The sequence below is a fragment of the Dermacentor silvarum genome, chromosome 1 (genome assembly GCF_013339745.2).
Source record: "Dermacentor silvarum isolate Dsil-2018 chromosome 1, BIME_Dsil_1.4, whole genome shotgun sequence".
Taxonomy (NCBI): domain Eukaryota; kingdom Metazoa; phylum Arthropoda; class Arachnida; order Ixodida; family Ixodidae; genus Dermacentor; species Dermacentor silvarum.
The window spans coordinates 6,709,668-6,724,576 of NC_051154.1; the positions used below are offsets into that span (position 1 = coordinate 6,709,668).

Below are 14,909 nucleotides of genomic sequence, written 5' to 3' on the forward strand. Positions count from 1 at the left end.
AAAAACTCTGTTCCTTCAGGTCCATAAGCTCGTAATTATGAAAACGTATGACTGTTCGTTAGCTTTTAAAACCGCAGAAATTTTATCCTTTTATTCTAGCAGTTAGCATCATGGTCAAAATTATCATGCCAATACGAAAATTACGAGGACATCAATAACCAATTTTGACCGACCTTGCTCATTGAAAGCCCGGTCCACGCGGCGTTTGCCAAAAACACACTCGGATATTAGGTAGTAACTTGCCGCATCATCTGTGGCTTTCGTTTGTCCTTTTCTGTCCTTTTTACCTACCTGCTTTTATTTCTTTTTTTACACGAAGCAAAACCCTCCTTTAATTTTGGGTGCAGAATAATTGATGCCGCTGTGCAGGCAGTTAAATTACACATTTTCGTACTGATTTTTGCATTATTCCTCTCTTATTCTACCTGTATGGTGCTGTCGCGACCGCTGCATGACCCGAGTACATATCACGATTTCTGCGATCATTGTTTTGTTCTTGCCTAGATCATCTGTCTTTCTGTGCGCAAGTTTCTGTGCGTATCTCTGACTCCGCAACGTGCTTATTTGTCTTGTTTGACGCACAATATAGAGTGACGTTTGCTTAAATACGCAGATTTATTGGAGACTTAGACGTATATTTAAATATCTTGTTGCGAGGTGTTGTGTATACAAGCAGTGAACTTTGTTTCCAGCGACTCTTTTTTGCCCTTTAGCGAGTTGTATCTTCGCATTTGTATATTCCATTCTATCTTCGCATTTCTAATGTATATTTTGCAGAACTCCTACTTTTATGCGACTGCCACAGATACGATGATGAGAGGATTGCCCTTCGGACGGCTTTAGGGCACGGGAACGCGGTCGCGGAACGAACGGTCGCGGGCACGGGAACGAACGGTCGCGGGAACGAATCCCGGCTCCGGCGGCCGCATTTCGATGGGGGCGAAATGCGAAAACACCCGTGTACTTAGATTTAGGTGCACGTTAAAGAACCCCAGGTGGTCCAAATTTCCGGAGTCCCCCACTACGGCGTGCCTCATAATCAGAACTGGTTTTGGCACGTAAAACCCCATAATTTAATTTTTAGGGCACTTAGACGACAGGCCATTTACGGAGGAAAAGATCTTGGGCGCGTGGCCTCGTGCGTCTGCTATGTGCAGGGCTACAAAGGCGCTGCTGTGTTTTTTGAAGTGCACAAACCTGTATGACCGCCTTTGACGAAACTCCGCGATGAACGCTTAACTGTAAATATGCAACGTGTGAACTGTGAACTTCTCTCTTCCTTCTCTTTCAATCCCTTCTCCCCCTTCCCCCGTGCAGGGTAGCCTACCGGGCTCAGCATAGTTAACCTCCCTGCCTTTCCCTTATGACTTCTCTCTCTCCTACTTTTTATTTGTATTCACTGTTGCGAGTATAATCTCGGTGTAACTACAATACACGACCGGTAACAGCTGCTCCTGCGCAATCTATTGCAACTGGGGACAGCGTCATTGAGGTTTTTTCCTGGCCGTTGCATATGTGCAAAAATGTAAACAAGGTTCTTGAATGACGAAGATTCATCAAAATATTTGTCCTCAACTTATTCATTTCATGGCCTTTACGTTCTTCATATCAGCTGTATACACTGCTTTGCTGGTTTCGAACTGATATAGTTCTAATGTCCGTGTGATATTTTTTTTTCCTTGTTAAATAGAAAAAAAAAACACGGCCGCATTGATATCAGTTATTTCTGCCAGAATTTTTAGGACATACGAATATATTCTTTTATGAAAAAATGCATATTTTACTTGACAGTGCGTAGCGTTCAATAATTCATTTGCAGCATCTTATATACTATATGGCATTGGCAATGCAGTTATTGTTCATGTATTAATTCCCTCGACAATTTCTATGAGGAGGAGGCCGCGCTGCAACCTGAGCCCCCCCCCGAACAAAATTTCTGGCTACGCCACTGGTGGGTACGGCCACGCTATAGCGGCAAAAAACGCGCGCGTCATGCCGCGGGCGGCATGTTGCCACGCGTCAGCGTCTTTTGCCGCGAGGCCACCGTGGCAAGCGCGTCGCGACAAGATCTCCCGCGCAACAACGCGAGCGCTCGTTGTTTCATGCGAGAGACGACGATCGTCGATTGAAAACCCGGCGCGGACCGGCGGCGGTCCGGTTGTGATGGCTCCGTGACGTCACCCTCGTCGCTCTTGATTGGTTCTTCATCTCGCGGCACGCGGCATTTGCCGCAGAAATGGGTCTCGAAACTGTTGTAATCGCATGAAACGTGGTTGTGCTGATTATCTTAAAACCCCTCTATATAAAAAGTAGCGACAATCTCCTCCTCCGCCTTCCCCCCTCCTCGTTTCTCCTCCATATCGCGCTCCTTTCTCGACCGTGGCGCCGCCTACACCGCTTGAGACACGTGCACTTGTTTATCGTTCACCGTTGACCGCTTTTCACCAGCTAACAAATGTTAAACGTAATTGCTCAGCGCAGGACGCACCTGCATGTATCGGAAGTTTCTCGAACGTTATCGATGGGTATATCCGTTTTCACCTAAAATCCCTATATAAGAAAAGTACCGCCATGTACTCTTTCCTTCGCCGCCTCCTCTCCTAAAGCGCTTACTTTTTTCTTTACTTTTTGCTTGCGAAAGCCAAGTCGACGGTGGCGCACCTAGAAAGTCCACGTTGAAGCTTTCAGGCCAGGCGCGCGCCGCCGCTGCCGCCGGCGACTGCGGCTGCGCAGAGGACTTTCAACATGGCTCTGAGGCGGAAAAAAAGAAAATATAAAGAAGTGAAAAGCGCGCGCTATCCTCGTCCAATCGGAGATAAGGGAGAGAACGAAGCGGCGTTTATCAAAGGATGGCGGTACTTTTCTTATATAGGGACTTTATTTTCACCGACGCTTATGTAATCTGATTGTTTGAGTGTCGCGACAGCCACTGTAACCGCAATCCGCGCTCGTTGAGTACTGCGCACGAGCTTCCCAGACATCTCTACGACTCCACCACCGAGAAACATTCGTCATGTATTTTAAGAAATTATGTGAGGGGAATGTTCAAAAGAGCCTGCGGCTCCTTCATTTCGGTTGTTACCCGCTGATAACGCGTTGGGTATCACATTTGTTCGAGCTTTGTATGTAGTACATGTTGATGTATGCGGTCGTTCTGTGTTACTATTTTTGCACACGTGCATCTCGGTGACTGCACCGTTATGTTTGCTTAGCGACGGACATAATATGATTTGTATACCTGTTGGAGACAGGTTTGAAGTGCGGCGCTGAAACTTTCGTGCCCTAATGATGCTTACCTACAGGGGTTTCGCGCACGACTTGCAGACTTCGGTAACAGCGATATCTAGAAGTTATTGGGTAAGCTACGCGGCGTTTTTAACATAAAAACACCGATAGCCAATCATCGCCAAGTCATCGATAGTCAAGCAATAGCTAATCGATAATCGATCAATAATAATAAATTACGGAAAATTCTGGGGATGACTGGGTAGTGCTTAGCCTTACCCAAATATGTAGCCAATACCTTTGGAAAGCCAATCGATAGTCAATCAATAGCTAATCGATAATCGATCATTAATCAATAAATTCCGGAAAATGCTGGGCATGACTTGGTAGTGCTTCGCCTAGCCCAAATACGTGGCCAATACCTTGCGATAGCTAATCAATAGCTTATCGATAATCGATGAATAATCAATTCCTGAAAATGCTGGGGATGACTTGGTAGTTCTTTGCCTAGCCCAAATACGTGGCCAATACCTTGCGATAGGCAATCAATAGCTAATCGATAATCAATCAATAATCAATAAATTCCGGAAAATGCTGGGCATAACTTGGTATTGCTTAGCCTAGCCAAAATACGTGGCCAATACCTTGCGATAGGCAATCAATACCTAATCGATAATCAATCAATAATCAATACATTACGGGAAATGCTGGGCATGACTTGGTAGTGCTTAGCCCAAATACATGGCCAATACCTTGCGACAGCCAATGAATAGCTAATCAATAATCGATCAATAATTAATAAATTTCGGGAAATGCTGGGGATGACTTGGTAGTGCTCAGCCTAGCCCAAATACGTGGTCAATAGCTTGGGATAGGTAATCGATAGCCAATAGCTAATAGATAATCGATAAATCTATAAATTCCGGAAAATCTAAGTACACGGGTGTTTTCGCATTTTGCCCCCATCGAAATGCGGCCGCTATTCGTCCCCGTATTTCTTCTCGCGGTGTAGTACTTTCTGGAAGACACGCGGGCACCAGGGGTTACTGTCGAACCTTCGATGACTCATGTATAAAAGCCGACGCGTTTCGCCGCTGATCAGATTTCGACGATCGCCGACTGTTTGCCGCTATCGTTGTTCTCCTCGCCAGTCGGTAGACGCTTCTCGGGCAAAATTGGCGATGGAGCGCGATCGTAAACAAACGCAGCCAGCGCGCGGCGGCGGGACGGCCCACGTGATGCCATTAGGCCAATACCGACGCGACGTCCGCCCCGGACAGGGCTTGCGAGGAGGAGGCGGCATTCTTCAAAGCGTGTCGCTACTTTTTATATAGAGGTGTTTTAGATTATCTGTCCCTTTTCCGTTCAGTGCGCAGACTATGCGCGCGCATCCTTTGTTAGCGCTGTTGCCTTTAAAAGGACGGCGACGTAGCTTTGCGGTGTCATGTGTTGTATTGCCGTCAGATGGATTAAACAGCTTTTCGACATCTGCGTCTTCCTTCTTATCATTGGCGACCAGGATGGGATAAGGCGACACAGAAGCTATGGCCACCACCTTATGAAAGCTGCCGGAATTCTGCCCGGACACAGGCAACATCGACGTCTACCTAGAAAGGTTCGAGCTGTTTGCCAAAGCAAACGAAATAGACGCCGGGAAGAAGCTCGAAGTCTTCTTGACCGTCCTAGGAGAGAAGGCCTATGTGACACTGCGTAGCTTATTGCTGTCGAAAACGCCCACCGAGGTTAAGTACGAAGATGCCATGAAAGTGCTGTAACAGCACTATGCTCCGGAGCGGTCTGTGCTCACCGAGCGATACCACTTCTACCGACGGAACCAGGAATCAAGTGAAACTATTGCACAGTTTCTCGTGGAATTGAAGAGGCTCGCCGCGACATGCTCTTTTGGAACTTTCCTACAACAAGCTCTACGGGACCGCCTAATTTCTGGATTACGGAGCGACACCATCCGATGCCGTCTTCTCGCGTTGCCCGACGACGAGGTCACATGGGACTGGGTCTGCAAGGTATCCACCGCCATGGAAGCTGCACAGAAGGATACCCAGGACATGCTCGTCGACAACGCTGGTGCCAGCAATGCGGACGTGCACTGGCAAGGGCCCCCGTGAAGCCCCACAAGCAGCAACCGACAAGGCAACGGCCATCTAGCTACGAGCTTACCCCAACAAGCAAGGTACCTGAAAACTATACGCGAAAAATGGCTGTTGTATGTCATAGGTGCGCTGGGCAACACGCTCCTACAAGGTGTCCATTTTTAAAAAGTGCTTGTTTTAAGTGTTCTAAACTTGGTCATGTCGCAAGCATGTGCAAAATGCGATTCGTGCACGCTGTAGAAGAGTCGGCAACAGAGCAGGATCTGCTATGTGTCAAACGAACAAAGCAGGTAGTCCGCCCCCCTTAGTAGTAGTAAAGGTAATCATTAATGGTCACGAAGTGCCAATGGAATTGGATACGGGGGCTGCCGTAACAGTTATGTCTGAAAAGGACTTTGCAGAGACTTTCCTAACCTATCTTGCAAGTGAGGACGTAAAGCTCGGTGTGTACAACGGCACCACAATCAGCGTAAAGGGTGTTGCGCAAGCCAGTCGGTCGTGACTGGCTCGCGAAGATAAAAGTGAACTTGCCTGATGCCTTGCAGCAATTGCACGTGGTTGCGCTTAATGTACAAGCAGTCGCGCCGATGAAAACTCAAGAAGCTGTAGAGTTATTAAAACAGCAGCACGCTGATGTTTTTCGAGCAGGCTACGGTGCTATCAAGGGATATAAAGGTAGCATTCGCACGAAAGAGAACGCAAATCCAGTTTTCCGTAAGCCGAGGCCTGTACCATATGCCTTGCGAGCACAAGTAGAATTGGTGGAACTAGAAAAGGCTGGTATCATTTACCGGGTGAGGTACAGCTCTTGGGCAACGCCGCTAGTTATCGTGCCAAAGTAAAATGGACAAGAAATAAGGATGTGTGGTGACTTCAGAGTCACTGTGAACCAATCCATCGCGGTGGATCACTATCCCTTGCCACTTCCAGAGGACATTTTTGCGTCCCTGGTTGGAGGAACCATGTTCACCGCTTTAGACTTGACTAAAGCCTACTTACAGTTGGCAGGGGCGTAGCCAGAATTTTTTTTCGGGGGAGGGGGGGTTGACCGGCTTGGGGGGGGGGGGGGGCAAGCTTCTGCTTTCCTCTACGTCACGTGATCGATAATAAATATCGGTAGTTTAAGCAGACTCTATACATGTATATCAAAGACATGGGACCTCACCCCCCCCCCCCCCCCCCCTCGCGTGTGCTTGTGAAGAAATTAAGTAAAAAGTAAAGTAAGCTCAGTAAACAGTATGTACGACAGGTACAGTGGGCGTTTGGAGCAACGGCCTCAAATGGCGCCACTGAATGGACCAGTCTTCGAAAACGCATCATTGAAACGACCCGTGCGATCGGAGAAGACATCATTAATTGTTAATTGCCGTTAAGCGTAGCTGGCGTCGTCCTCATCGGGCTATACCTACTCCCATAGCAATAGCTTGTTCGCTGCGTCTTTGCGCTAGAAAACTTAAATACGCGTAAGAAGCTTTTTTTCGAAGCTTTCGTCGCCCTGCTCCCTCATACGAGAGGGTTGCATTTCCTGCGGCAAGTGCATGGGCCGCTGTGTCTTCCGCTGTGTGCGAGCGTGCAGCCGTCATTTTCCTTTACGTCAACAGATTCAGAATTGTACAGAATATTTCACCGCACAGCATAGATATGCCATGTGTACGCATTTTAAGTAGCGCGTGCAACTCATTTCTGCTTCACTTACGCCGGTGCAAACAGGAAGCGGCCTTGTACCTCACAGAATCTCGACTGATTGGTGTACTAGTGATGCAGGAATGAACTCCGGTCTTTTTCATGCATAGTGCACATAATCGATTTCTCAGGACGCGTGAACTCCGACGAGAACTGTCAGCGCAGTTTACTTACGCTGTACTGCGCACAGCAGTAATTCATGCTTGTCGGCTGTCTGTTTCGTGCATTCTGTTGCGAGTCGGTGGAATTTCACTGCTGTCATCAACCCCTTCGTGTGTACATTGCTGGCTTGGGATTCCACAACAAAACACCAACTACCAGCCTTCCGTAATTGCTGGTTTGGGATTGAACAACACAACAGTAATTACCAGCCTTCCGTAGGGGCGCAATCGCAAACAAGAGACGTTTCTCGCGCAGACTAAGCCTACGTTCACACTTGGGAAGCGGCAAGCGGGCGGAAAGGCCAAAGCGGGCGGAAAGGCCAAAGCGGGCGGAAATTTTTTTCCGCGCCTGTCCAAGTTGTTCACATTTGTTTGGCTACCACCGCTGCCGTTTTCGTCCAGATCCATCTCGTCTGCGTACGTTTGTCGGCGTGGTGGCGCTTATTATCGCATTATTTCGAGCGGTATGTTCATTCTTTGACCCACGTACCGTCATCAAAAGTGATCATTTTACGCAACTTCGCGTGTCATCTGCGACCTTCGGTAAATTCCTCGTTGGCGTTCCGTAATTCTCCTCACACGGGCGCGGTAGCGCTGAGTCACAGGTTGGTGCCTAGGCGTGATAATATTTCTTTAATAGCTTTTATTTACAAGTTGTAATAACATTTCATCATTTCGTATTATCGGCGCCTCCAGGACACCAAAGGGGCAACGGGAACACCACAGCTAAAACCCGGGCTGGCCCTTGTGTTAGAGCTCGCCAAAGCCTGCGCGTCCTACGTGAGACCTACGCTCCCAATCTATTGTCGCGACGAGAAAAGCACCCCGCGACTTCTGCAACATACCGTGCACGTGCACGAATTATGGAGCGCCAACGAGGAATCTGCCTAACTATTGTCTGCCGTGGAAGAAGAAATGGCCTTTATACTTCTACCTACTTGTTTTCTAGAAATCGACAATGAATAAACGGAAGACGCGGCCACCTCTGAAACGGCAGTGGTGGGTTCGCCTGGCTTTGCAAAAGCGCGAGAAGTTGGGTCACGCCAAGGCTTCGTTGCCGCACCTCCGGTCGCGCGACGTTGAATACTATCGCGAGAATTGCTGACAGTACGTGTTAGTGCCACTCTTGTCGTAGAGCAAAGGCTAGTTCTTGATCGCGTCAATCAGCATTACAGCCTACACTTTTGGTGCCATGTTCAATTTTACGACCGGTTGTTTACGTGCTAGTGTAGCTTCCAGTGAAGCAGAACGACTTTCCGCCGCGTTTCCGCTTCGCTATGGCGAAAAAATCGGCCCGAGACCGATTTGGCTCGCAGCCTGTTTTTCTGCCTGTTTTTCCGCCTAGGCGGGCGGATTTTTGCAAGATTTTGCCGCTTCCGACAGCTTCGAGACCAAGTGTGAACGTAGCCTAAGATCCTGCGCGAGCGCGGCCTAACCGGCACCTGAAGAGAAGTGGCGGAAATGTATACCGAAGATTTCAACCACCTGGGGTCTTTAACGTGCACCTAAATCTAAGTAAACGGGCCTCGAGCGTTTTCACCATCTAAAATGCGGCTGCCGCATTTGTTGCTTCATTTGTTGCGCATTTGTTGCTTCAGAATGCGGCCGCCACATTCTCGCCCAAAACTTCACAAAATGTAAAAGCCTGGACAAACACCGTGACAGTTTTTTCCATATGCAGACATGATTCACTGTAAATTACCAACCCAAATGGAAGCGCCCAGGAATGAAATTGTGATAGTAGCACCGGTTTCATGAATTATGTCAGCGCGAAGCGACGAGAACAAAAGGTGCGTAAGGGGGGGGGGGGGGGGGAGTGTTGCAGAAAAAATTTCGGGGGGGGGGGGGTTGAACCCCCCCCCCCCCTGGCTACGCCCCTGACAGTTGGAGTTGGATGAGCACGCCGCAGAACTTCTAATGGTTAACACGCACATGGACCTCTGTAGGTACCGGCGGTTGCCGAACGGCGTTGCGAGTGCACCAGCCATGTTTCAGGCAGTGATGGACCAGGTTTTACAAGGCATACCTGGCACCGCCTGTTACTTGGACGACGTGCTGATTTCTGGCAAAAACCTTGCCGAGTGCTACGGCCGAACAGAGCAAGTGCTAAAGGCACTGAGTAAGCATGACATCCGAGTAAATGCGGCGAAATGCGTTTTCTTTCAAGAAAGAATATACTTGGGGCACGAGATAGACCAACACGGTCTCCATCCCACAGCGGACAAAGTGAAAGCAATCCTCGAAGCACGAAAACCCAGTAATGTGACCCAGCTGAAGGCATTTTTGGGCCTAGTAAATTTCTATGCAAGATTTTTGCCCAATTTGGCCGGTTAACTAGAACCAGCTTCTACGCAAGGGAAGCATATGGGAATGGTCACGTCAGTGTGATGAGTGCTTCACGCAGCAACTGCTTACAACTGCTTACAACAACTCTTAGCAACTGCTTACAAGCAGTTGCTAAGAAACTGTATTAGAGCTGTATGACGTGAAAAAAGAAATCCAGCTCACATGCGATGCTTCTGCTTACAGGCTGGGCGCGGTGTTATCGCATGTAGTGAATGGTGTTGAGCGTCCACTTGCCTTCGCTTCCAGATCAATGACACAAGCGGAAAGAAACCATGCGCACATTCAGAAAGATGCACTCGCCATCATTTTTGGCATCAAGAACTTCCACAAGGGCCGCCGCTTCAGTGTTATCACTGATCACGATAATATTTGAAGGAAGGCATCACAGCAGTGCTGTGGCAGCTGCGCTGGGTCATTTTTCTGTCGAACTACCTCATTGTGCACAGATCGGGGACAAAGATTAGCAACGCCGATGGCTTGTCCATTGTCTGAAACCGCTGACGATGCAGATTTTTTTTTTTTTACTTTTCCCCCTCTTGAGGGCTATCTCTTGAGGGCTATCCATCCTTGTATATATGTTACTCTATGGGCTATCCGTGAAATGGCATGGCTGGCCGCGGTCTGTGGATGAGCAGTATCGACCATTTGACGGTTTGAGCTTTCTGTGGATGATGCATGCTTAATTTGGCAGAACCGAGTGGTTATACCCCACACTCTTCAGGAGGAAGTGATGTCACTTTTGCATGAACAGCGCATTGGCATCAGTAAAATGAAGGCCCTGGCAAGATCAATGGTTTGGTGGCCCGGTATCGATAGCTGCCTCGAACAAACAGTACAGCAATGTCACATCTGTCAAAGTGTGAGACCAGTAGAGCAGCCAGCGCCACTGACTCCGTGGAGGTGGTGTACGAACAGTTGGGAGCGAGTGCATCTTGACTTTGCAGAAAAGGAAGACAAAATATTTCTGGTAGCAGTTGATTCCCACTCCAATTGGGTAGATGTGAAAATCATGACTTCTACTAACGGGCAAACGACTGTTGAAAGAGTCAGGTCATTATTTGCAAGCTATGGTCTGCCTCTGGAGATAGTTACTGACAATGGGCCAGAATTTCGGCCTTCTCCTCTGCCAACAACTTCTCTGCACAACTTGCCCTGCGTTGGGGGTCGCCCGCACCGTCTCTTATCTCCACCCGGCTCTGACCTTTGTATGCGCTGTGCATTCGCCGCTCAGTTTCCGTTGAAGCGATAGACCGCGCGAGCTTTCGCCCGCTGCGGCGTTTTGACAGTCGTTGTCTGCGGACATTCAGTGTTATCTATTCATGTTTGCTTGTGCGCGCTGACACCACGATTGTTAATTCAGTTAGTAAGCGAATGTGTCCAAGTTTATGCAGCCGATAAAACCACTATCCCTACTCCGAATAGCTCTCTACTAATTTGCTATCACAATCGATGCTTCGCCTTTCGGTCGAAACTGCGACATTTGTTTTGAAGAGAAAGTTACGCACAAGGTTGTCTCTGCTTAAACCAAACATGGAAGCTACGATAATGGTCAAGTCCGAGAGGGAAGTGCGCAGCGCAAATGAGCGTAGGGGTAAACCTAGAGAATTTTCTGTTGGCGATCGTGTACTAGTGCGCACTGTTCGTGGGCGCCAAATACGTATCTGGTAACCGGGCGCAAGGGGAACTGGCGACTCAGTTTCCCACGCGAAAGGACAGCGGGGAAGGCAGCGCGGGAGGGAGGGATTGCCGCTTCTGCTCTGCGAGCAACTTGTACTTTGCGCGGCGCCGGGCGGTCTCGCGCACCGTATCTTGAAAGCGATCTGCAACACGGTTCCTACTTTTGTATGCTCTGTGCTGTCGCCGCTAAGTTTCCGTTGCAGCGATAGACCGCATGAACCTTCGCTCGCTGCTGCAGGCGCGCTTGCTCACGCCAGCGTTTTGACAGCGGTTGTGCGGTCGCACAAACGCGCAGAACTGTTATCGACGGCGGCTGCGTTTTGCCCGCGTTCGCGCCGAACGCGCGCGCCGTTGGTGACGTCTTTATGAAGAACGTGCCAACCTTTGCCGTACACCCTATGGCGATGTACCGCAGCGACCATAAGGCCATGGTCCCTGTGATGTCAGGTTCTTCTGGTGTGAATTGTTACACTGAGGCAGAGCCTCCGTTCAGGAAAGACAAAGCCTTTTTTTTTTCAAAACGAACTTAATATTCAAAGCAAGAAAAAGGAGGAAAAGAACAGAACACTAAACAGAACACAGAAAGTACATAAAAACCAAAAGTACAATTAACCCCGTTAGTCCACGCGAGAAGAGTCTCAATCTAAAACAAAGAAACAAAAATCATTGAGTCTTATTTACTCGGGCACTTGCGTTGTTTACTGCGTGCACTTGCGTTGACGGCAGTAGCGACGTGGCGGGCAGTGGCATGCGAGGGACGCGGACGCACGGTAGAGCCAACCCGGACGTCCGAGTCCAAGGTTGTCAGAGTCGAAGACCGACCAAGTCCGACCGCTGTAGCTGAGCGGCGCCCGTACTGGTTCCCTGGTTCGCGGCTTCGCCCTGGCGCCTCTCGCCAGCGTCGTTCCAGGCCTCTGGTCACCCCCAGGTGACCTCTGCTCTCCGCACGGCGGCTCAGGAACGCCAACAGGAACAGGCACGCCAGCAGGGACAGCAACAGGAAGAGGAACGCCAGCAGGAACAGGAACGCCGGCAGCAGCAGCTGCCGCAGGAATAACCGGGCCTTACGCTCGGTGGATCTCTCCAGGGACAGCCGGGGTCGTGCTGGTTCTGTTGAGGCTCTCGGGTTCGGGTCTGGACCCCGACGACACCGACCTCGACACCAGCGATCCTTGCACCCCGACTCCGAACGATCTCTCTTCGAGCGTCCCAGTCTCTTCTTCGTCTTTCTCCTCGTTCCTCGTACCACAGCCTGTGGTTTCGTGTCCACCACTGATTGGTCGATCTCTTTCTCCCTCGTCCAGTCGCTCGTGCCACCGCCCGCCAACATCGTCGTCTTTGTCGGCGACTCGATGGTGTGTGGAGCAGACGCTCCTACGCCGTGCGTTGACGCTGTCTACTCACTCATGACAGTCCCTGTGGTCACTAAATAATAAAAACTACCGGATCATATATATTTCTCATTCTTTAATAGTTCAAATAACCAATTACACCATCACATCTTAATAGTCATAATTGGAAATACATAATTCCCACCATAGTACAGCTTCGCTGGTCTTCCGTCTCCACCCTAGTGAAAGGGCTGACAGTTTTTTTATTGCGATTCGCCCTGATGATGATTTATCGGCATCCCTTTTGAAATGGGGCGGCGAAAATAGTCGCCTGGCCTGCTTTGATTTAATCAGGTATACTATCCATGTTCTTTATCCAGCATTTTTGTATACCTCTCATTATTCTTTTTCTTTTTCAAAAAATTTACCTTGTACAGTTGCCTATGATTTTAAGAGATCGGGTCGTATCCATATTTTCTCTGCTTTTTTTCCACCATTACTCTGTCTCTTGCTTATCTTTACGGCTGATCTGTTGATGTTTCCTATCCAGCGCCCCGAGATCAATCTTTGAGTGGCGCCCTCTCGCGCCGCGCGCGCGCTCGCTACGTGAAGGCAACTTGAAGCTGTCGACTGTCCTGCTCTGCGCTCGTTTTTGAAAATCGAGCCTGCCGGTTTTTCGACCAGTCTCTATGGAATGTTCCAGGACACTCATCATCATCCTCATCAGCCAATATTTATGTCCACTGCAGGACGAAGGCCTCTCCCTGCGATCTCCAATTACCCTTGTCTTGCGCTAGCTGATTCCAACATGCGCCTGCGAATTTCCTAACTTCATCACTCCACCTAGCTTTCTGCCGTTACCCGATTTATGGCATTTATATGATCCATCGTAGAATATCCCTTCCTGAAGCCAGCTTGTTCTCTTAGTTGGCTGACGTCAAGTGTAGCCCTGATTCTATTTGAAATTATCTTGGTGAATATCTTATACAATACTGAGAGCAAGCTAATGGGTCTATTCTGAAATTACCTTGGTGAATATCTTATACAATACTGAGAGCAAGCTAATGGGTCTATTCTGAAATTACCTTGGTGAATATCTTATACAATACTGAGAGCAAGCTAATGGATCTATTCTTCAATTCTTTAACGTCTGCCTTCTTATTGGCGTTGTTTCAGCTTTCTGGTACACTTGAAGTCGTGAGGCATTACATATAAAGGGCTGCAAGCTTTTAAAGTATATCTCCTCCATCCTTGATTAAATCGACTGTTCTTCCATCTTCGCCAGCAGCCTTTCCCCTGGTCATGTCTTGCAAGGCCCTTCTAACTTTATCGCTAGTTATAGAAGGGCATCTGTATCCTGTTCATCACTACTTCGAATGAAAGTAGCTTGGCTGCTCTGGGAACTGTACAGGTCAGTATAGAATTCTTCCGCTGCTTTTACTATGTCATCGAAATTGCTGATGATATTACCCTGCTTATCTTTCAGTGCATACATTTTGCCTTGTCCTATGCCTAGTTTTCTTCTCACTGATTTCATGCTGTGTCCATATTTTACTGCTTCCTCAATCTTTTCCACGTTAAAATTTCGGATATCCCTTACTTTCTTGTTGTTGATCAGTTTCGACAGTTCAGCGAATTCTATCGGACCTCTCGAGTTTGACACTTTCATGTTTTACCATTTCTTTATTAAATTCTTTGTTCCTTTGGAGAGCTTACCTACTGGTTGCCTTGGTGCAGTAGCGCATCCAGTATCTCTGCCAGGGGGTGATTGACAGTTTGCCTTAGTTTGCCAATACCATCTAAACAGCACTAATTTCAATTTCTTCACAGGAAATTGTCAAAAAATGCGCTTGTTGCGCATGTTTGCGAGTGTGCCGACGATTGCGCGTCTTTCATCTTAGTTGCAGTACTCAAAGGCGCAAGGAAAGAAAAAGGGTTAAACAAAAAGGGGGGGAGGGGGGTAACTCGGCATCAGATGGGAGTTACAACCCCCGAACCCCCCCGTCGGTGCGCCACTACCTTGGTCCTTACCTCCCACTTTAATTGCTGCTTCTGAGATCAACCTAGTTACGGTTTCATTCATTACCTTTATGATGTCTTTATCTTCCTGTTCTAAAGCTGCATATTTGTTTGCGAGCACCAGCCTGAATTGGTCGGCTTTTACCCTTACTGCGTCTAGGTTCACTTGTTTCTTCACGACGAACTTTATTCTTTCTCTCGTCAAATTGAGAGAAATCCTAGACCTCACTAACCTATGGTCACTGCACTTTACCCTACCTAACACTTCTACACTATTCCCTGTGAAATCGATCCGAGTTGTCACCACGCTCAGTGTGGCTTGCTCCTGGCGTCATCTGCTAGTTATCAGTGTGTAT

At 48.4% G+C, this 14,909-nt stretch overlaps 1 protein-coding gene and 1 pseudogene across 1 annotated transcript in view; both read left to right on the plus strand.

Moving 5' to 3' along the window:
- Window positions 1-14,909, plus strand: part of LOC119456331 (coiled-coil domain-containing protein 125-like) — a 260,423-nt gene that overhangs the window by 51,246 nt on the left and 194,268 nt on the right. The gene's annotated exons all lie outside the window — the stretch shown is intronic.
- LOC119456338 (uncharacterized) overlaps window positions 4,528-14,909 on the plus strand; it is a 31,350-nt pseudogene continuing 20,968 nt past the window's right edge.